The sequence below is a fragment of the Balaenoptera borealis genome (assembly GCF_965194805.1).
Source record: "Balaenoptera borealis genome assembly, chromosome: 14".
In the NCBI taxonomy this organism is placed as follows: domain Eukaryota; kingdom Metazoa; phylum Chordata; class Mammalia; order Artiodactyla; family Balaenopteridae; genus Balaenoptera; species Balaenoptera borealis.
The window spans coordinates 80,797,001-80,819,348 of record NC_138875.1 but is presented as its reverse complement, the minus strand read 5'-3'; the positions used below and the strand labels follow the sequence as shown (position 1 = coordinate 80,819,348).

General features: G+C 36.8%; 1 protein-coding gene and 1 long non-coding RNA gene across 5 annotated transcripts in view; one reads left to right on the top strand and one right to left on the bottom strand.

Annotated features, from left to right (window-relative positions):
- TAOK3 (TAO kinase 3) overlaps positions 1–22,348 on the top strand; it is a 182,109-nt gene that overhangs the window by 6,058 nt on the left and 153,703 nt on the right. The window contains exon 1 of one of the 4 annotated variants that reach the window (XM_082355887.1): positions 13,906–13,965. The exons of the other annotated variants lie outside the window; for them this stretch is intronic. The gene's annotated coding sequence lies outside the window, so the exon portion shown is untranslated. Of the gene's footprint in view, positions 1–13,905; positions 13,966–22,348 lie in introns of those variants that run through there. 4 annotated transcript variants of the gene reach the window in all.
- On the bottom strand, positions 1,853–12,429 carry LOC309611492. Its single transcript, XR_014234561.1, has 2 exons — positions 7,921–12,429; positions 1,853–7,525 (listed from the first exon to the last, which is right to left on the bottom strand). It is a non-coding gene; the product is annotated as an uncharacterized lncRNA (long non-coding RNA).

Sequence of the window (22,348 nt, the reverse complement as noted above, 5' to 3'; positions counted from 1 at the left end):
CATTCTTTTACATGTAGCTGTCCTGTTTTCCCAGCACCACTTATTGAAGAGACTGTCTTTTCTCCATTATGTATCCTTGCCTCCTTTGTCATAGATTAGCTGACCGTAGGTGCGTGGGTTTATCTCTGGGCTTTCTATCCTGTTCCATTGATCTATATTTCTGTTTTTGTGCCAGTACCATATTATCTTGATTACTGTAGCTTTGTAGTATAGTCTGAAGTCAGGGAGTCTGATTTCTCCAGCTCCGCTTTTTTCCCTCAAGACTGCTTTGGCTATTTGGGGCCTTTTGTGTCTCCATACAAATTTTAAGATTTTTTGTTCTAGTTCTGTAAAAAATGCCATTGGTAATTTGATAGGGAATGCATTGAATCTGTAGATTGCTTTGGGTAGTATAGTCATTTCCACAATATTGATTCTTCCAATCCAAGAACATGGTATATCTCTCCATCTGTTGGTATCATCTTTAATTTCTTTCATCAGTGTCTTATAGTTTTCTGCATACAGGTTTTTTGTCTCCCTAGGTAGGTTTATTCCTAGGTATTTTATTCTTTTTTGTTGCAATGGTAAATGGGAGTGTTTCCTTAATTTCTCTTTCAGATTTTTCATCATTAGTATATAGGAATGCAAGAGATTTCTGTGCATTAACTTTGTATCCTGCAGCTTTACGACATTCATTGATTAACTCTAGAAGTTTTCTGGTGGCATCTTTAGGATTCTCTATATATAGTATCATCTGCAAACAGTGACAGCTTTACTTCTTCTTTTCCAATTTGTATTCCTTTTATTTCTTTTTCTTCTCTGATTGCCATGGCTAGGACTTCCAAAACTGTGTTGAATAATAGTAGTGAGAGTGGACATCCTTATCTTGTTCCTGATCTTAGAGGAAATGCTTTCAGTTTTTCACCATTGAGAATGATGTTTGCTGTGGGTTTGTCATATATGGCCTTTATTATGTTGAGGTAGGTTCCCTCTATGCCCACTTTCTGGAGAGTTTTCATCATAAATGGGTGGTGAATTTTGTCAAAAGCTTTTTCTGTATTTATTGAGATGATCATATGGATTTTCTTCTTCAGTTTGTTAATAGGGTGTATCACATTGTTTGATTTGCGTATATTGAAGAATCCTTGCATCCCTGGGATAAATCCCACTCGATCGTGGTGTATGATCCTTTTAATGTGTTGTTGGATTCTGTTTGCTAGTATTTTGTTGAGGATTTTTGCATCTATATTCATCAGTGATATTGGTCTGTAATTTTCTTTTTTGTAGTATCTTTGTCTGGTTTTGGTATCAGGGTGATGGTGGCCTCATAGAATGAGTTTGGGAGTGTTTCTTCCTCTGCAATTTTTTGGAAGAGTTTGGGAAGGATGGGTGTTAGCTCTTCTGTAAATGTTTGATAGAATTCACCTGTGAAACCATCTGGTCCTGGACTTTTGTTTGTTGGAAGATTTTTAATCACAGTTTCAATTTCATTACTTGTGATTGGTCTGTTCATTTCTTCTATTTCTTCCTGGTTCAGTCTTGGAAGGTTATACTTTTCTAAGAATTTGTCCATTTCTTCCAGATTGTCCATTTTATTGGCATTGTGTTGCTTGTAGTAGTCTCTTAGGATGCTTTGTATTTCTGCAGTGTCTGTTGTAACTTCTCCTTTTTCGTTTCTAATTTTATTGACTTGAGTCGTCTCCCTCTTTTTCTTGATGAGTCTGGCTAATGGTTTATCAATTTTGTTTATCTTCTCAAAGAACCAGCTTTTACTTTTACTGATCTTTGCTATTGTTTTCTTTGTTTCTATTTCATTTATTTTTGCTCTGATCTTTGTGATTTCTTTCCTTCTGCTAACTTTGGGTTTTGTTTGTTCTTCTTTCTCTAGTTCCTTTAGGTGTAAGGTTAGATTGTTTATTTGAGATTTTTCTTGTTTCTTGAGGTAGGCTTGTATAGCTATAAACTTCCCTCTTAGAACTGGTTTTGCTGCATCCCATAGGTTTTGGATTGTCGTGTTTTCATTGTCATTTGTCTCTAGGTATTTTTTTATTTCCTCTTTGATTTCTTCAGTGATCTCTTGGTTATTTAGTAACGTATTGTTTAGCCTCCATGTGTTTGTGTTTTTTACGTTTTTTTCCCTGTAATTGATTTCTAATCTCATAGCGTTGTGGTCAGAAAAGATGCCTGATATGATTTCAATTTTCTTAAATTTACTGAGGCTTGATTTGTAACCCAAGATGTGATCTATCCTGGAGAATGTTCCATGCGCACTTGAGAAGAAAGTGTAGTCTGCTGTTTTCGGATGGAATGTCCTATAAATATCAATTAAATTTGTCTGGTCTATTGTGTCATTTAAAGCTTCTGTTTCCTTATTTATTTTCATGTTGGATGATCTGTCCACTGGTGTAAGTGAGGTGTTAAAGTCTCCCACTATTATTGTGTTATTGTCGATTTCCTCTTTTATAGCTGTTAGCAGTTGCCTTATGTATTGAGTTGCTCCTATGTTGGGTGCATATGTATTTATAATTGTTATATCTTCTTCTTGGATTGATCCCTTGATCATTATGTAGTGTCCATCCTTGTCTCTTAAAACATTCTTTATTTTAAAGTCTATTTTATCTGATATGAGTATTGTTACTCCAGCTTTCTTTTTTTTTTTTTAACATCTTTATTGGAGTATAATTGCTTTACAATGGTGTGTTAGTTTCTACTTTATAATAAAGTGAATCAGTTATACATATACATATGATACATATGTTCCCATATCTCTTCCCTCTTGCATCTCCCTCCCTCTCCAGCTTTCTTTTGATTTCCATTTGCATGGAATATCTTTTTCCATCCCCTCACTTTCAGTCTGTATGTGTCCCTAGGTCTGAAGTGGGTCTCTTGTAGACAGCATATATCTGGGTCTTGATTTTGTATCCATTCAGCAAGCCTGTGTCTTTTGGTTGGAGCATTTAATCAATTCACATTTAAGGTAATTATCGATATGTATGTTCCTATGACCATTTTCTTAATTGTTTTGGGTTTCTTTTGTATGTCCTTTTCTTCTCTTGTGTTTCCTACTTAGAGAAGTTCCTTTAGCATTTGTTGGAGAGCTGGTTTGGTGGTGCTGAATTCTCTTAGCTTTTGCTTGTCTGTAAAGCTTTTGATTTCTCCATCTAATCTGAATGAGATCCTTGCCTGGTAGAGTAATCTTGGTTGTAGTTTCTTCTCTTTCATCACTTTAAGTATATCATGCCACTCCCTTCTGGCTTGTAGAGTTTCTGCTGAGAAATCAGCTGTTAACCTTATGGGAGTTCCCTTGCATGTTATTTGTCATTTTTTCCTTGCTGCTTTCAATAATTTTTCTTTGTCTTTAACTTTTGCCAATTTTATTATTATGTGTCTTGACGTGTTTCTCCTTGGGTTTATCCTTTATGGGACTCTCTGAGCTTCCTGGACTTGGGTGGCTATTTCCTTTCCCATGTTAGGGAAGTTTTCGACTATAAGCTCTTCAAATGTTTTCTCGGGTCCTTTCTCTCTCTCTTCTCCTTCTGGGATCCCTATAATGCGAATGTTGTTGCGTTTAATGTTGTCCCAGAGGTCTCTTAGGCTGTCTTCATTTCTTTTCATTCTTTTTTCTTTATTCTGTTCCGCAGCAGTGAATTCCACCATTCTGTCTTCCAGGTCACTTATCCGTTCTTCTGTCTCAGTTATCCTGCTATTGATTCCTTCTAGTGTAATTTTCATTTCAGTTATTGTATTGTTCATCTCTTTTTCTTTGTTCTTTAATTTTTCTAGGTCTTTGTTAAACATTTCTTGCATCTTCTCGATCTTTGCCTCCATTCTTTTTCCAAGGTCCTGGATCATCTTCTCTATCATTATTCTGAATTCTTTTTCCGGAAGGTTGCCTATCTCCACTTCATTTAGTTGTTTCTCTGGGGTTTTATCTTGTTCCTTCATCTGGTACATAGCCTTCTGCCTTTTCACCTTGTCTATCTTTCTGTGGATGTGGTTTTTGTTCCACAGGCTGCAGGATTGTAGTTTTCTTGCTTCTGCTGTCTGCCCTCTGGTGGATGAGGCTATCTAAGAGGCTTGTGCAAGTTTCCTAATGGGAGGGACTGGTGGTGGGTAGAGCTGGATGTTGCTTTGGTGGGCAGAGCTCAGTAAAACTTTAATCCACTTGACTGCTGATGGCTGGGGCTGGGTTCCCTCCCTGCTGGTTGTTTGGCCTGAGGCAACCCAACACTGGAGCCTACCCGGGGTCTTTGGTGGTGCTAATGGAGGATTCTTGGAGGGGTCATGCCAAGGAGTACTTCCGAGAACTTCTGCTGCCAGTGTCCTTGTCCTCAGGGTGAGCCACAGCCACCCCCCACCTCTGCAGGAGACCCTCCAACACTAGCAGGTAGGTCTGGTTCAGTCTCCCATGGGATCACTGCTCCTTCCCTGGGTCCCGATGTGCACACTACTTTGTGTGTGCCCTCCAAGAGTCGAGTCTCTGTTTCCCCCAGTCCTGTAAGAGTCCTGCAATCAAATCCCACTAGCCTTCAAAGTCTGATTCTCTAGGAATTCCTCCTCCCGTTGCCGGATCCCCAGGTTGGGAAGCCTGACGTGGGGCTCAGAACCTTCACTCCAGTGGGTGGGCTTCTGTGGTATAAATGTTCTCCAGTTTGTGAGTCACCCACCCAGCACTTATGGGATTTGATTTTATTGTGATTGCACCCCTCCTATCGTCTCATTGTGGCTTCTCCTTTGTCTTTGGATGTGGGGTATCTTTTTTGGTGAGTTCAAGTGTCTTCCTGTCGATGATTGTTCAGCAGTTAGTTGTGATTCTGGTGTTCTCGCAAGAGGGAGTGAGAGCACGTCCTTCTACTCCGCCATCTTGGTTCAAGCTCTCCACACTTAGTTTCTTATCCTCACTGAGGGCTTTTAGTACATCAGAAGGGTGTTAAAAGAGTGATTCTGTTGGAACACAAGAACAAATGTTAGCATTATTTATCTGCCATGTAAGAAACAGCATGATACTCTGCATTGGAAAGAGAAAGGGCCTCAGACTCAGAGAGACCTAGGCACCTATTCTGGCTTTGTCACTATGCCAGCTGGCTTACCCTTGTTAAGTTACTTAAGTCTTTAAAGCTCTCAATTCTCTCATCTATAAAATAAGAATACAGAACTCATAAGATTCTTATAAGGAATAAATGAAGCAATTTATGTAAAGCACCAAATGCAGGGATAAATGCATAGGAAGTGTTTAATAAGTGGTAGCTGCTTATTATTTTAATCACTTTAAACAATTTTTTAGTGCTGTTTTTTGCTCTACCCTCAGTATCTAATCACTTGCTGAATCCTACAGCTCCTGGCTCCAAAAAGAATAATTAAGAGATTCATACATAGGGAAACTGAGACTCAGTTAGGGTGAGTGACTTCCCAAGGCCATACAGACGGTGACAAACTTGACCACTGTGGCCTAGATCTGTTTTTTCAACTGAAGACACTTTTTATTTTATACCTCTTAAAGGTCCAAGAAAGAGCTAATGAGAGCCCTAATAATGGGCTAGGGAAGGACTGTGACAATTTTCCAGCCTTCTTCTCTTTTTCATCCTTCCTATATACACTGTTGCTCTCTTATTTTGCTGTAAAGTACAGCTCTGATTTTGTCACTCCTATGTTCAAAACCTTTAATACCCCTTGGCCTACTAAATTCAGTACAGATTTATCAACCTGTTTTGTGGCTTTGGGATTCCTATAGCCCCATAATCCATCTATACCTGTATCTATATATCTGTATCTATCTCCTGTGCCCCGGCCAGAACAGCCTGCTTACAGCCAACCACTTACTGATTTGCCACCTTCAGGCGTTTGTTCCTGCCATTTCTTTTCCCTAGAATGCCTTTTCTGTTCCTCATATTTCAGACCTTTTTTTTTGGCTGTGCTGCGTGGCTCGCATGATCTTAGTTCCCTAACCAGGGATGGAACCCAGGCCCCGGCAGTGAGAGCGCCAAGTCCTAACCACTGGACTGCCAGGGAATTCCCCAGACCTACTTTTAATGCCATCTTTCCTGGGCCCTTCTCTGATTATCTTTCTTGCTACTCTCTCCTTTAAATTCCCTAAGTACTTTGTACATTTTCTTATTACACTAATATTCTCTGTGATAATACATTATAGGGTTTGTATTTGTCTGATTCTTCCTAAATGTCCATCTTCTTGATTTTAAAAGGATGGTGTCTTACACACCTAACCAAGCGTCTTGTAACTAGTATCTGTTCAATAAATATTTGTCGAATCGCGTTAAATTTAAACACTTGTTTTAGGTTCAAAAATAATGTTTAAATATAATTATTGCTACCAGTGAAGATAACGGATAATTCCTAAGTGAAGAACTTACTTCTGATCCTGACAGTTGGTAAATTGATGCCACTGGTAGCAAGTATTTGGAAACTTGTATGTCCACATTCAGCATGATAATATTCCCCGAAGTGACCTTTGACTCTGAGTGTTGGGGATTTGTTGTTTTGTTTCCTTAAGTGATGTTTTTATCTGTAAGGAATGGGTTCCAACTTCAGGTCTTTGGAAGTCTGTTTTCCTTCCTCTAGGTATTAGGAACAAATGAAATAAGATTTTCTGTCATTTGCAACAGAACGTGGTGTTCAGTTGAGTCAGAGATGGAGGCTGGGAGAGCTCTATTACTCTGGTCTTCCAAAGGGCAGTTCCTTACTTTGTGATACAAGCAACTTGCAACTGTGAACAAATAAGCTCATTGTTATCCTTATCTTTCATATTGTATTCTTCGCCATACTGGGGAGAGGACACCATTCTGACACACCGGATATTTTATTTATGTCTTCGTTTGTCTTATATCCCTACACTAGAATTTAGACTCCATGAAAGCAGAGATTTTTTTTATTCATTGCTGTCTCCCCAACTCATAAAACAGTGCCTACCTAGCATGTAGTAGTTGCTCAATAAAGATTTATTGATGGACTAAATAGATGAATTTGGCTCTGGGAATTCCTCCAATTTGTTGGCTAAAAAGAAGGTTTCGTTATTTGAAACATAGGAAGTAAAATCCTAAGGAAGTAAAGTATGTCTGGGAAGAGTAGAGGTTATCTGTATATTTTATTCTCTGGGCTTTACATTTTTTTTTGAGCAGCCTTGAATTTAGTGTATTTTTGTTTTATTGAATACAAGTAAAAGCCATTCCTACCACGACATCATACATCCAAGATGACCGTGTCCCAGTCTGGCTACAGTCTAAGAAAGCTATGTTCATTGTAATAAAATCTAATGGAAGCTGCTAAAATGGCCCTTAGGCAGTAAAGGCTTGTAAGACCAAAATTATAACAAAATTCAGTACAGGGGCATTATCCCATTAAAAGCACTTCACTTGTTTTTCTTATATGCTGATATTAACCCTGAAAATTGGTCAAATCAAGCTCCTGATGTTAATTTGAGGTTATCAGTTTTCTGCATGTATAAGTAATTGGGTTTGAAATGTGCTTTAAGCTTGAATTGAAAGAACTTAGTCATTGGTGACTCACGGTGAGAAGTTTTTCCTTTTCCCTGCTGGAACATATGCCACTGCCGGGCTTCCCTGGTGGCGCAGTGGTTGAGGGTCTGCCTGCTAATGCAGGGGACACGGGTTCGAGCCCTGGTCTGGGAAGATCCCACATGCCGCGGAGCAACTAGGCCCGTGAGCCACAACTACTGAGCCTGCGCGTCTGGAGCCTGTGCTCCGCAACAAGAGAGGCCGCGACAGTGAGAGGCCCGCGCACCGTGATGAAGAGTGGCCCCCACTTGCCTCAACTAGAGAAAGCCCATACGTAGCAACGAAGACCCAACACAGCCAAAAATAAATAAATGAATTAATTATTTAAATTAAAAAAAAAAGAAATTTGCAATAATGTCCTTCAGCTCATTAAAAAAAAAAAAAAAAAAAAATTAAAAAAAAAAAAAAAAACAAAAAACATATGCCACTGCCTCCAACCTGGCCTTTTGCAAACATTGAAAACATAAAGAATTCTGTTTTTATGTACTAGGTTCTGGAAAAATTGTTTTAATTTTAAGGTGGCATGGCCTTAATTACAGTGCTTTTTAGTAATAAGCACGACAATCGACCTTCCAAATTTCCATACAAATTTCTTTAGTCTCTGCGTTTATGGAAGTTTTCTCATTACATATGAAATAGTCAAAAGTCTACTACATGGTGTATGAATGACCATAGGGACTTTGTTTTGTTCATTACTGTGTTCCTAGAGCTTAGAACAGAGCTCTGCACAGAGAAAGCAATTAATACATATTTGTTGAGTGAAGTCACATACCTTCCTAATAACAATGCATCTTAGAAAAATCATGAAAGTATTGAAATAAATTTTCTCCAGCCCTTTTGAATTGGGTAATTACCAATTCACAATCAACCTAGTTTGGGAGGCTCTTGGTGTTAGCCCAAGGTAGTTCTGCCGTAATAGTTCTCAGCATTGATTGTGCCAACCTGAAATCTCCTTCAGTGGTTCAGTTACCAAAGGAAGGGTGAATCGGCAACACCCATAGGCAGTTGCACCTGTGGGAACCGATGGGCGTCGTAACAGGAAATACTTCAGCTTGCAATACCGATAGTAATGAACAGCGCCCAGGTCCCGCTGTTTTTATCTGCAGTTCCTTTTTTTAGGATTGTACAAGGTTTTCTTGGAGTTGTTTTTTTTTTTTTTTAATATAAGTTTAGAAGAGAATTAACTTTAAATGAAAATTAAAATGTGAAAGGTTACTGGCATTTTCTTCATTATCAAGGAATTGGTAAGGTGTCCTACTTTAAGTAAGTTATTTCTTTACCTTCTATTGTTGTGTCCCCTGAAACCTCACTCTGGCACACAGGAAAGGGGGAGATGCAGGGTACGTAAATGTGCAATAACTAAAACTTAAGCTGATATTATCCATAATAACAACCAGTTCTGATATTTACATGATACCATAACGGTAGGCATTGATAGAATTTCGTAAATTTAACTGTAAGATTTGTTTAGCTTGAGCCAGTTTTCCTCTGTTGTAGGGACTGGAGGAAAAGAATCAGGAAGAATTTTTAGAAAGTTCTTTACAAAATGTCGAAATGTAAAGCTGTATAAAATGATGTTGACGTTAACTGTCTGACGAGGAAGTATTCTCTGTAAGCCTCATTTATAAAACTGTGTCTGTAATAACTTCCTTTCTCAGGATGAAGGTGCTGATAGCATGGTCTTGTTCTTATGACTTAAGTGTAGTTCAGTTTTATCTTTCCTAAGTGAATAAGAGGCAGCCTTTTAAAGAAAGCCATCTCCGGGGCAATCTTAACTGATTGCTGTAGCTAAATAAAGAATTTTTAAAGTCTTTAGTATGTTGGATTGGGAATGTAGGACAGGCATTTGAGAAGATCTACTGAGAGTAAGCTTGGTGTTTTGTTTTACATTTAACGTTTTATTATAAATATGGTTTCTGTCTAAACATAGCTAATAAACTCTGTTGAGTTTCACGTGAATGTTTATGGCCTTAGCTCAAAGTCCAGCTGAGAGTGATCAACCTCAACAGTCACTGGATTCATATGCTCTATTTATTTTAATTTGTAGTTTGATATTCTACAAATAAATATTAGTGGGAATTTTTTTTCAAAGTGTTTGATTTTTCCTTACTCCTAGGTAAGTAAGGTAAATACTGAGCCTCAAATAAAACATCAGAATCTTGTCAGAAGAGTCTTTTAAACAAAAATTTTAAATATATTTTAGGACATCTTTATTAAATGGGTGCAGTTTATGGTAATGAATGATATTATTACTATAAGACAGTATTTCAAAATTAAGCTACTCAAAATGGCACACTATTCATCCTGGAGATCTTAAAAAATAACAAGGCCACTTCCTATTTTTCTTCTTTTACAGAAAGGGATAAAAGGAAAGCAGAACAGTTTTTTTTTGTTTGTTTTTTTGTTTGTTTTTAATGTAATACCACATTTAGAGACAGAAAAGTCAGAAGATTTGATCACATTTACTTTGTTTTGTAATTTTTTTCTTTGTTTAGTATGTAAGGGTAGTTACTTATTACAGTACAAAAATAAAATATCTTAAAATGTCTTAGGCATGAGGTAATAATTTGTGGGACTACTCTAGTCCGTGAAATGAAATCAGATGAAGTAGGCAAGTAGATAAAATTTTTAATATCATAGTTTGTATGTCAGAAAATTCACGCAAAATATTTTATAAACCAGGAAAGCTACCTTAATAGTATCTTTCCCAAATTTACTAGGCTCTTGGAACAAGGTTTAAATGAAGTGTGTATAACCCTGACTTCTAAACTCCTAGTATTTTGTATGTTAGATGTGTAAATTAAAGTCTTATAGTTGTACATAGGATACATTTTCATTCAAGAAGCATTGCAGTGGATATTACTGATTTGGGGGTGCTATTCTATCTTACATATAAAAAAGGAAATTAAAACCTTCAAATAATCTTTGAAATATGATCATATAGCATGTTTTTTTTCTTAAGATTTATGAATGTTAAAGACCTAAAAGTACGAATTAGGTAAATTTCAGTATTCATAGATAAGGAGGACTTTTATGATTGTCTGAGCATTATATTAGCACTCCAGAAGGATCCCAGTCAGAGTTTGCATGGGGGTGGGGCAGAGGAAGTTGCTGCGGCTTCACAGTAGTGACAGGTTATTGCAGATTGTATGGCTGCCTGCCAAAACACCACTAGTTGGAGGGAAAAGTGGTAGTTACTAATTGCGTGCTATTAATTTGTACATGTTTATTTAACCAGTTATAACTGTTTGCTGGTTTCATACACAGATGACAAGTTTTAAGCTTCTGAATTACTTGGCATGTGCTAAATCTTCTTGAGTTTACCATGGTCATATCCGTTATCTGCAGTCTACAGAGATCCCACTGACTCTTTTGTGAAAGACCATGCGTTAGCAGAAAAAAAGCGAGGGGTGAGGGGAAACAGAACTTGAAACTATAACTGCTTTACTCGCTAGTGAAGAGTGTTGCGGAGTTAAAATGTAAAGTGTCCAGTCATATTTAGACAATTTATATAAAAACTATTAAAAGTAATCATCTCTTGTGAAGGAGCTCGCAGTTCTCAATTGTTCTAGTTCAGCTTGAAATTGAGATTCTTACTGTTGCAACATAAAAGGAAGCTTTGTGGAGGAAATATAACATCTCTGCCCAGATGCATAAGGAGGAAAGTTATTTTTAAGAGTGTTTTCTTATGAATATATGTTATGTACTGAGAAGTATTTTTAAAAAGCTAGTTTCTATTTCAGGGTCATTGGTAGGAGTTATGTAGGTTGCTCAGGTCACTGGAATTCTATCAAGAAAATACTTTTTTGTTTTTTGGCCACACCACACAGCTTGGGGGATCTTAGTTCCCTGACCAGGGATTGAACCCACGGCCTTGGCAGGGAAAGCGCGGAGTCCTAACCACTGGACCACCAGGGAATAACCAGAAAACATTTTTTTAAAGCATTCTTATGTCACTAATCAGCCTAATTCGTCTTGGCCTGGCTGATCTAAGTAACTTTTTTTTTAACTGTGAATCAAATTAAGATATTGAGGCCCTGTCAATACCATGAAACAGTCATGTAATATGTGTCCTACTACAAGAGGAGACAATTCCCTCCCATTTCATAGCAGTGTCCCACTCTCCTTCAGAAATAGAGTGCAGTGTCTTCAGTATAAGGAAAGGTGAGAAATGAGTCAGGGAATCTGTCCATTTGTGTCACTGATGCTTCCTCCCAAACCCTTTTACACAGTGAACAGCATGCCCTGGTTCCTTATCTCTCACTTTTGGTTTCGCTCACATATATTTGGGGTTGGCAGTATAATCTAATGATTCACAAGAGCGTGTCAGATGCACACGTCTGCCACTTACTAGCTCACTAGCTTTGTGACCTTGTACAAATCCCTTAACTCCCAAAGCCTCGATTTCTTCAGCTGTAAAATGGGCATAATCATAGTACCTACCTCACAAGATTGCTGTGAGGGTTAAATGAGATTGTGTACGAAAAGCACAAGTTTGGCCACACATGGTAAAGGAAGAGCTCAGTGAGTGATAGTAAATAGGGTTATTTTTGCTATTTTGGAACATTTCAAGTCTTATTCACAGCTCTACTAGCAAATGATCATGAGAAGAGATATAAAACAATGCATGCAATCATGTACAGGTAGTAGGGTCAGCGTTGCAATAATAGAATTTGAAAGGACCGTGGGAGCATGTGAATGAAATCTATAAATCTTCTTTATGCCATTTCTGTACTTACTACTCATTCTAAGGGGAGAGTGGAAGCGGGGAGGAGATGACTGTAGACTTAAATATTTAGTCAAAAAAATGAGTCTGCTAAATTTAGCATTAGTAACATTTTTCTCCTTGTTTTTCACTTAAGAGAATTTCTTCCCAATTTGATAGCACAACTCAGGAAAGCAGCATGGCAAAGTGTTGATTTCTTAATTCATTTTCTCAAGAGTTGGTTTTCTTCTGACTGGATCACTACCAGATGAAGTCAGGATTATGTTTCAAGATTTTAGATCAGCTAAAAATAACAAGTTGGGTTTTTTTGGGGGTGGGTTGGTTTTTTTTTGTTGTTGTTTTTTTTGTTTTTTTTGGCAGAGGGGGACTAGGACCAGACCGTAAAGAATACACACTTGAGTATAAAGAAGAATGTTTTTCTCTTTTCACCATGTTAGTCTCTGGGGGCTCATATCCTGTAATGGGTTAATTAACTTTGTATTGAAAAAACAACTAATTTTTACCTAAGTGGATTTTCATGGGGCTGTGTTAGCAAAGCAGTTGTGAAATTTGGGGAGCACCTGCAGTAAATTTACTAAACAAAACAATGAAACTACTTAATAGGGTACTTGAAAAACATTTAGGCCTTGTGAATGTATTGCTAGTGTTTGAAATGTCCAGGTCTTAATCTGTGGTATGACCCCTTTACCTGGTAGCCAGTCCCTGGATTAGTCTATGCCTCTTCCTTGTTTCTGGTACCCCCTAATTTTACAGTCTCAAGGCCCATCACACTGCCATTAAGATACACTCTCTGTGTGCACCTATCCCACTCAGACCCCTATCCCCTCATTCCTGGATTACCACAGTTGCCTTCCATCACTTCTGTCTGTTTTTTCCAACTCTTCCTAATTAACCTTCTTTAAATGCTACTACTTTCAGCAGGTCTCTCCCCTTATCAGAAAGATTCATTGGTTCCCTGTTTTCCACCACATTAAATCTAACCCCTTCTGCCGGATTTTTGACGCCCTTTCTAATCTGTCCCACACTTCTTATCCAACTTCATTTCCTATGTTCCTTGGCCCATTCTTTCTGCTCTGTTGAAGTCAGTCTGTCTCTCAAACACTGTACGGATTCAAGTCTGTGCCTCTGGTACTATTTACTTCACTCAAAAAGCCCTCCTCCCTTTTCTCTGCCTATTTAGATTTTACCTTTTCTTCAAAACCCTGTGTGAAGTTTACTTCCTATTTGCAACTTTTCCTATTTCAGCTCTTACTGTTTTGCTGCAAACTCCCAGGTGATTTATTTTTTTAATTGAAGTATAGGTGATTTACAATGCTGTGTTAGTTTCAGGTGTACAGCAAAGTGATTCAGTTATACATACATATATATCTCTTTTTTTTTAGATTTTTTTCCCTCATAGGTTATTACAAAATATTGAGTATAGTTCCCTGTGCTATATAGTAGGTCCTTGTCGGTTATCTGTTTTATATATAGTAGTGTGTATATGTTAATCCCAAACTCCTAATTTATCCCTCTCTGCCCCCTTTCCCCTTTGGTAACAATAAATTTGTTTTCTACCTCGGTGGGTCTATTTCTGCTTTGTATGTAAGTTCATTTGTATCGTTTTTTTTGTTTTTTTTTTTAGGTTCCACATATAAGTGATATCATATTATATTTGTCTTTCCCAGGTGATTTTTTTTTTTTGACTGCATTGGGTCTTCTTTGCTGCACGAGGGCTTTCTTCTAGTTGCGGTGAGCGGGGACTGCCCTTCTTTGAGGTGCGTGCGCTTCTCATTGCGGTGGCTTCTCTGGTTGCAGAGCACGGGCTTTAGGCACGCCGGCTTCAATAGCTGTGGCATTCAGGCTCAGTAGTTGTCACTCGCGGGCTCTAGAGCACAGGCTCAGTAGTTGTGGTGCACGGGCTTAGTTGCTCTGTGGCATGTGGGATCTTCCCAGACCAGGGATCAAACCCGTGTCCCCTGCATTGGCAGGCGGATTCTTAACCATTGCGCCACCAGGGAAGTCCCCCTCCTTTTTAAAAAAATATGTGCCTTCCTTTGTATTGATGCCAAAGAGCAGATAGGACACCCAAATGAGAACTTTTAAAATATAAAATGTTTTATATATGTAAAAGTATGGATATTTGGAAATGTCTAGTTAATGCTTTGGATTTTGTGTTGATGCTTGGTTGTAGATACAGCCAGTAATAACATACTCTTTATTCATTTGTTTATTCAATAAATATTTACTGAGTATCTATTTGTGTCAGACCTTATACTAATGCTGAATAGGACTATGTCTTTTCTTTAACTAATAAGCAAAAAATTAAACTATTTGGCTAACGCAATGCTGTAAAGATCCATGTGATGCTAGAAAAACAATAGGAAGGGCACTGAATCATCCCCTATCCTGATTACCTGATCTAGTGTCCAAAATATCTATTCTTTATTCCTGGTTATGCTTCGGATTTGTCTCATAAACTTAGACCCATCATTTAAACCTGTTACTCCACAAAATGGAAATAATAATAACTGCTGATTATTGAATGCTTGCTAGGTACCAGATATTGCAATATGTGCCTTATATAACAAATATCTCAATGAATCTTGTAACTCCTGTTATTGGGTAGGTCTCTCACACACACACACACACACGCACGCACACTTTACAGTACATTGACAGTCAGAGAAGTTATGTGTTTGCTCAAGGTCAGTGGAAGAACCTAGACTGAAACTCAGTTCTGTGCCTTTGTTTATAACCGTCATTTCATGCTACTTTTCACTGTGAAAATTAGAATTAAATACGTCTGTGACATACTGTACTACTGGTGCCCACAGGATAATTGCTACAAATTCAGGATGCTATTCATCTACGACAATAAAAGCTGGTTAGATAACGTGCCAGTGATCAAAAGTTGAAATCATGGCCTAGTCAATACAGTTTAGGATTTTTTAAAATTATTTTAAGTATACAAAATAACAATAAGGTTTTTCATTTGTGAAGGACTTTAGAGTTTATTAGTGATTTCACCTTATTTCATGAGTCTCACAACTTTGTGAGGCATTAATTGTTCTCACTTTATAGATGAGACTGTTGAGGCTCAGAAAAGTTAAGTAATGCCCTTAAGATCACACAGCTGGTTAGCGCAGAAATAACTTAAACCTAGATTTCCTGATTCAAAGGTGAGACTTCTTTTCCGTTACACCACAAATCCAAATCAAGTTATTCAGGAGACAAAACTCACAACTATTTTTTTTTTTCTAGTTAAGCTAAAATTCACATAACATAAAATCCATCATTTTAAAGTGTACAATTCAGGTTTTTAGTGTATTCACAATGTTGTGCAACCATCACTACTCTCTAATTCCAGAATATTTTCATCACCCCAAAAAAAGAAACCCTCTACCTGTTAGCAGTTACTCTCAATTACCTCCATCCCTTGGCAACCACTAACTTACTTTCTGTCTCTGTGGGTTTGCCAATTCTGGATATTTCATATAAATGGAATCATACAGTATACGGCCATTTGTGTCTGGCTTCTCCACTTAGCGTAATGTTTCCAAGGGTCATCCATGTTGTAGCGTATATCAGTACTTATTCCATTTTATGGCTTAATTCTACTCCATTGTGTGGGTATTCCACATTTTGTTTATCCGTTCTTCAGTTGATGGACATTTGAGTTGTTTCCACTATTATGAATAATGCTGCTGTGAACATTCATGTACAAATTTTTGTGTGAACATATGTTTTCAATTCTCTTGAGTATAGGCATAGGAGTAGAATTGCTCATTTTTGTAAAATAATTCAAATGAAAATGTTTTGAAATGATTTCTTTTAAGTCATTTATTAAGCACCCCCCCCCCAACACACACACACAGAGTATTGTTTATTTAGCTTATTTGTTTCCCAGATCTTTTCTTCAGAAATAAGGCAGGGGCAAACTTTATCTCAGATCCTGGAGAAGTAATCTCTATTTTAATCTCTAATTTCAAATGAATATAATCTGCATTGTCTACTATATTCAAGATGCTATGGAGTATTTTTTTTGGAATCTATTTTACTAATGTGTTCTGGAACTGATTTGGGGCCTTTTTTTTTTCTTTTCTTGAGTGATGGTGATAAGAGTATATAAATTAAAATGTGATTGCTGATGCTTCTCATGAACTTTATGTATCTTTGGTCAAGGAAAGATGTTCAAAATAAAAGATCTCCAAATTTTCATTAAAAAAAAAAAGACTGTATGGAGGACAAATAAGTAAGTAAGATTCCTACTGCTAATCATATGCATATTAATAAATTTCATACGAATTTCATTAATATTTCCTATTAATGAAATTACGAAATGCCCATGTCCTTTAAAAGCGAGGCAGAATGACATCAATGCCACAAAGAAGTTGTTAAGTGCTTTCTACACATTAAGAGTGAAGGGAGGTGGTGTAACTTGGAGATAGAATTTGAGCTGTCTTAAATACTCAGTAGCTTCTTCAGCAGGTGTGGTAGGACATAATCAATGTATTTTTTAGCCCAGTTCAGACATTGTGAATAAAGTATAGAATACTTAGGGATAGTGGCAAATCAAAGGCCCGCGAATCACATACCAAGAGGTTTGAACTTTAAATAGTAGGTGTTGGGGAGCCATTTAAGGTGTTTGATTAGAGACTGATACAATAAGAGCCATTGAAAGATTACTGCTACCAGTAGTTTGTAGAATGCCTTAATGGAAGAAAGAGATTGGGAATGAGAACTTGGACTGGTAATGAGGTTCTAGAACTAGGACAGCCTCAATGGAAAAAAGAAAATCAGCCTGTAAGAGATTCATTGAGGGCGTCCAAAGCTTGGGAGAGAGAGCTGAAAGCATATCAGATAAGTAAGAGAAAGTGTAGAGAGGAGAGAAGAGGCCCAGCACAGATGCTTTGTTAAGAGGTAAGAGAAGGACAAACCAGCAAAGATGGTTGGAAAGGAACTCCTAGAGCAAAGCGCCACACAAACCAAGAAACAAGAGCCTTGTAGGGAGATGCTACATGAAGGTCATGGAAGGATACGACTTGAGAAGAATCCTATTGCGTTTGGAGATGAGGAGATTGGGAGCTAGTGAGTTTGTTTCCCCAGGGTGTCTTCCTGTCAGGGCAAGTTCCCTCTCCTCCCCTCAATAAATGATACCTTGAGCGTATGGTAGGCCAAAAAGTCTGAAGAGCAATGAAAGATTTAAGGAAAATGAGAAAAGTGACTTAATGAAATGAGAAGGTAGGATACAAAATTAAGAGGCCTTTTTTGGGTGGTGTTGGGGAAAGGTGGTTAACCTGAAAAAGGAAGACTGAAGTGGTGAAGAGAAATTTTAAAGTGGGATGGAGGAAAATTGAAGAAGCTTACATTGAATGGCCTCAATGTAGTATTTATAGTATTAATGCTTATTAGTAGTACTAGACTGACGAGTTAAAATTAGAAAATACCTTGAATTTTGTCTTTCATTCCTGTATAAATGTTTTATTCTTTTAGCTGTGTATTGAACATAGCTTTGCCTATGCTTTTAAATAGATTTTTCTCCCCAAAGCATAGCTAGCTATGTGATGTAATAGAATATATAGACTACCAGTTAAGCCTGCTGAGCCCATTATCCCAATAGTTATTCAAGCTGTATATTTTAAGTGCTAATAATAGTTGGAACTCAAGTAAGGTGTTTTGTTTAAAAGTTAGTTCATAATCCTCAGTTTGGATTCTTTTTATATAAATGTTTTATTCTCTCTGAAAGATGCCTAAAACTAATATTATTGTATGTTCCATAGGCTAGAAATTTGTTAGTTCTATTCTACAGTGTAGCAGGCACTGTGGAGACATTTTAATCTGCAGTTATTTTTTTAGTTAAAAGTAATAATGATGAATTTATATCATTCTAAAATTATAAGTTCCCTGTTACAAGATGTTGTAGAATCAGTTCCTTATTAATCCTGAAGTTCGGAGCTCCCAGCAAGAAGACTTGTTGTTAAATGAATAGATATGGAAGCTAAGATCTCCTTTATTCCCTTTAACTTTTTCTCCTTTTCCACACAATATGGTGGGAAGTCCTTGACCCAATATAGCTCTTCTATAAATTTTAACAACTATATAAGTTATACATGCTTTTTATGTTAATAAATAGAAAATACAGATGAGTAATTAGAAGAAAATAAAACTTACCTCCTATACCCAAATATTTTTTTACATATAACCTCCCAGACTTTTTTTCAGTTATTTAAAAATAGTAATTAAGAAGGTTATATTGTATGTATTATTTTATAAGCTGCTTTTTAAAAACTTTAACAGTATATCACTATACCATATCAACAAATATTCATCTTTCTAAGTCTGAATATACTACTTCTACATCATTTTCAAGCCAGCCTTATCACGTGGATATTCAAGGTGGATTTTGATTTTTTTTTTAGGTGTTTTTTTTTTTTTTTTTAGTTTTTATTCTTACAAATTGTTCTGAATAGTTCCTTAGTTATTCTGTCTTCAGTACAACTTTAGGTTTCTTTCCAATCATAGGAGATTCTACGGCAGATAGATGATAAGAACTTGCTTTCCAAAACATGGTTTAATTTTTTTTTTTTTCAAATAAGAAGAGTGAATAGCATTGTTATATTGTATGCCTCAACCAAGCCTCCCATTGTTTAAGAATATGTTCCCCATTTTCTCCATACACCAGAAGCATAAGCTAGTAGTGTTCTGACAGTTCTATCAACCAACAAGGGCTTAAAGGGATGCATACTTATCTCCCTAAACACATGGCTCTTTCCTTGGCCTTTATCTGTTCCAGAGGAACTCTAGCTCCCCTTCTTCCCTTAGACTATCACCAGCCTTCCTTCCTCTTATATTCCTGCCTATTATGGATCTTGTTTTCAAGTTTTACATTTAAACCTCTTGGTTATGAGTCCTTTAAGATCATCATTAAGAGGGGAGAGAATTTGGATTTGTCCAAAGTAATCAATTACTGCAATCATTTGATTGTATTGTAAAGGCTATGTTTCAGCCTCCTTAATTTAATCTATTCTATTTTGTATTATTTTAAAATTTTTTCCTGATCTGACCCTAAAAAATAGATGTCTTTATTTTCATCTTACTAAAAATTTTACTTCAAATTTATATCAGTATAGTAAACCTGAATACAAGTTTAGAAGCTGCTTTCAAAAAGTAGATATGATCCAGTAGGCTTGCTTTTTAACATTGTATTTAATGACTAGGTGATTGAGTAGACTAAGCTTACAAAATTTAAGTGATCCTTAACTGGCTAGTATCTTAGAAAAACAAATTGAATTCTAATTATCCCTGACAAGGTGAAGGGGTGCATGGGTATTAAGAGGACGTTAAGTAGAGGACATATACTGAGTGATTCATAAAATGAAGTATAAATACAGCATGGGGCTCCAGACTCTGAAAAATCATGACAGAACTAAATAGTGTTAACTATGGGAAAGCAAACTATTATTATCATTTTAAAAACCATAATACTATTAACAATGTTATTAATAGTATTACTAACTGATCATTTTGCAGTTAAGAAAGAGCCTTATTAATTAATTTATTTTTGACTAAACTTTCTGTAGTTTCTTTTTCTTTTCTTTTTTTTTTTTTTGTAGTTTCTAATATGCATTAACAGAGCAGGAAAAGAGAAGAGAGAGGGAGAGAGGGGGAGAGGGCGTGTAGAGAGGGGGGTGGGAGGGAGAGACACACTCAAGTGTTAAACAGGACTGTGGGATCAGAAAGTTGTAATTGCCATATATCTTTCATATTATTGAACATATTGTAAAGTGATAGTGCTGATAGCACATTTCTTAGATGAGATTTCCATCATTGTCAAAATGTGAATAGGGTTTTTTTTTTGGTTTTTTTATTTTATTTATTTATTTTTGGCTGCGTTGGGTCTTCATTGCTGCGCACAGGCTTTCTCTAGTTGCAGTGAGCCGGGGCTACTCTTCATTGCGGTGCGTAGGCTTCTCATTGCGGTGGCTTCTCTTGTTGTGGAGTGTGGGCTCTAGGTGCTCAGGCTTCATTAGTTGTGGCTCACGGGCTCAGTAGCTGTGGCTCGCGGGCTCTAGAGCGCAGCCTCAGTAGTCGTGGCACACTGGCTTAGTTGCTCCGCGGCATGTGGGATCTTTGCGGACCAGGGCTCGAACCCGTGTCCCCTGCATTGGCAGGCGGATCCTTAAGCACTGTGCCACCAGGGAAGTCCTGGCAGGTGGATTCTTAACCACTGCACCACCAGGGAAGCCCTGCGAATAGGTGTTGTTGATGTGAGCACTGCTTCTCCCTTGTGAGGCAGGTAAGATGGATGGTTGGGTTAGAATGTGGTATTCGTCTGTTCTGTACATTAACAGAGATTTACACCTGCACTTTTATATAATAACTGAACAAATCAACTCTATAATTGCCTTACCTGAATCTAGTGGATTATATTTGCTGTGACACCTGCATTTACTTTGTTTTAAAAGAATCAAGAGCTTGAATTTTGCATTTTGTTGAGTCAGAAAAAATTTTTGGAACATACAGAGGATAAAGTGCAATTAGTACATGAGGGACTCTGGGGGAAAATGAGTGACGTCAGTGTAAACAATAAAAATAAACAGGATTAGAAGTCAGTTCATTGTCAACGTTCTAAATTTGCGAAGTCCATACAAGATTTTTTTTTATGTTGTAGAACTTGGAACAGTTAAGTTCTTGGGAATTTTTACAAGATGCTCTGAGTTTAAAACATTAAATCTCAAATTTTCCCATCTCTAAATTACTCTCTTTAAGCACTTCTTTTAAACCAGATGTATTAGTGGTTGAATTTGGTATCATTCTGACACTTTATTTTGCAGTTTGCTAATGCTCCTAATGCAGTTCTCTGCACATATCAAGCACTCACTAAGTATTGTTAATTATTTTACTGGGCATTTTAAGCCCTAGGCTTAATGCAAAGTGTCACATACATGGAGTGCACTGAGACTCCTGAATTTCAGTAACAAATTTTGCTTTTGATTAATAAATTTACTCCATAGTGAACTGCTGTCTAGAATTTACCAATGAATGTGGAAGGGACCACCGTATACTTTTTTTTGAACCTAAGAATTACCATTAGAACTTGATATGCAAACTTCAGAAGACCTAGTAATTTCTAATTACAGTATCTCACAACCATCAAATATTTTATATTACATTTTTTATTGATTGACATAAACTTGTATATGTCAATTATTGATTGACATATACAAGTTTATGACTCTTTGTTATATTATTATCTGAGTAAAGAGTCTGGCATTCACCATGTTGACTTCCGTAGACTTCTGCTGATGATAAGTTGCTAACCTTTATTATTTCAAATCTTGAACTAAATGTGTTTCTTTCTTACTTGTGTAACAAGATCTCTTCAATATGGAGAAAATATTAACTTTACCGAGCCTTATAAAAGGATAAACCCCGAAGTCATTTCATGTTGTGCTAATAAAACTTTTACTGATTATATTTACATAGCACTGTCTGTTAACAAATTAGAACATAGTCTGTAATTGTCAGCAGATTGATTTCTCATGCTATCTTTCTCACTGGGAAACAATATTATAATAATATCAAAGCTGCCTACTCTCTGAGATGAGGAAGCCACATGATCCCTCCAAACTCTGAAGTCCTGTGATTTCAAGCTAATTTCAAATGAAGGAGGAAGTATTTGGCCAAAGTAAAACAGGGCAAATATTAAAACACACAAGTGAAAGATTACAGAAGAGTTTTGTTAGCATGGTTTAATGGACTTCCTTGTTAAAAATCTTATTAAAATCATTATTATGGGCAGTTTTGTACTTAAAAGTGACCGAAAAACGAAGCGTTTTTAAAACAGGCAAAAATGAAATCAACCCTCCCCCAACCCCAGCTTTTTTTTTTCGAGTTTGCTTAGTTTGACCATGTGCCCATGTATTTGTAGCACACATATCAACATTGTCCTGCCTGTGTGACTTAATCTGGTTATTCACTCATTTTATATTAGATTTTGTTATTTAAATTCATTAAAACTTCTAAGTTTAATTTTTTAAGTTTAATTTTTAAAACATATTGAATTATTGCCATTAAAATAAAATTTTGACAGATCAATTAACCACAATATTTGGACCTGAACTTTGACTCG